Source organism: Halyomorpha halys, unplaced genomic scaffold (genome assembly GCF_000696795.3).
Source record: "Halyomorpha halys isolate HHAL.00 unplaced genomic scaffold, Hhal_1.1 Scaffold83.1, whole genome shotgun sequence".
Lineage (NCBI taxonomy): Eukaryota > Metazoa > Arthropoda > Insecta > Hemiptera > Pentatomidae > Halyomorpha > Halyomorpha halys.
Genome location: NW_027115065.1, coordinates 999,035 through 1,000,095, shown reverse-complemented (window position 1 = coordinate 1,000,095; position 1,061 = coordinate 999,035). Strand labels below are relative to the sequence as shown.

At 30.2% G+C, this 1,061-nt stretch overlaps 1 protein-coding gene across 1 annotated transcript in view; it reads right to left on the bottom strand.

Annotated features, from left to right (window-relative positions):
* LOC136796950 (odorant receptor 85b-like) overlaps positions 1-1,061 on the bottom strand; it is a 13,745-nt gene that overhangs the window by 263 nt on the left and 12,421 nt on the right. The window lies entirely within an intron of this gene.

Sequence of the window (1,061 nt, the reverse complement as noted above, 5' to 3'; positions counted from 1 at the left end):
GAACATTAAGTATTTACATATATATTTTTTTAATTATTTATTTATTGTAATTTATAAATGTACAAAATAATACAATAGGTAAATATGTAGTATGTATATATATATGATTGACCGTAACTGAATATGAAGAATTGGGGGTGCGTTAAAAAAAAAAAAACTATTTTTTTTTTTCAACTGTATATTAGCCGACGTTTCGCCTCACTTTACAGGGCTTCATCAGGGCTAAAAAAGATAAAAACAACTAAAAATATGTTGCCTATGAAGCATAATAAGATGACAATAATGTAAACTCAGGTGGAGTTAAAAATTATCGAAATATTTTTTTTTAATATCTTTACTATAATTAACAACTGTATATTATATAATATATTCAGTAAATTTGATCTTAGCTAAAATGGAGTGTTACAGGCGTGTCGAGAAACTACCCATTGGTAGCACTCTAATGACATTTTACATTATCAGGTCTCGTGCCATCTTCTTTTCAGGGGCCTCGGAAGATTGTCAGGAATGGAAGAGGATGCAAGGTTAGAAACTAGGGGATTTGAGTGGTTAGAAAGTTTATAATGGAAGGAGTGATATATGGTTCGGGCTAGATTTGTTACATAGGGAACATTAAGGTCTTTATATAAGATTTTATTTGTGACAAAATAAGGAGCATTAATGGTTTTACGAAGGATTTTGGATTGTAATGATTGGATACGAGAGGAATTCGAAGGTTTAGTGGAGCCCCAAAGCTATAGTCATGTAGATCAGTCTTTTGTAATGTGTTGGAAGTTTAGACCGTTTGTCTAGTAAGTGCTGTAATAGTCGAAATCGACTGAAAAGGCTCCACAGTCTTGTGTGAGGATTCCAGGTTAATCGTTTGTCGAGATGTAGTCCAAGGTAGCAGATCAGTTCGACAGGGGTAAAAGCGACATTTAAAATGAAACATTAGATGTAAATATAAGTTAAAAATTATATAAAAATGAACATTAAGTATTTACATATATATTTTTTTAATTATTTATTTATTGTAATTTATAAATGTACAAAATAATACAATAGGTAAATATGTAGTATGT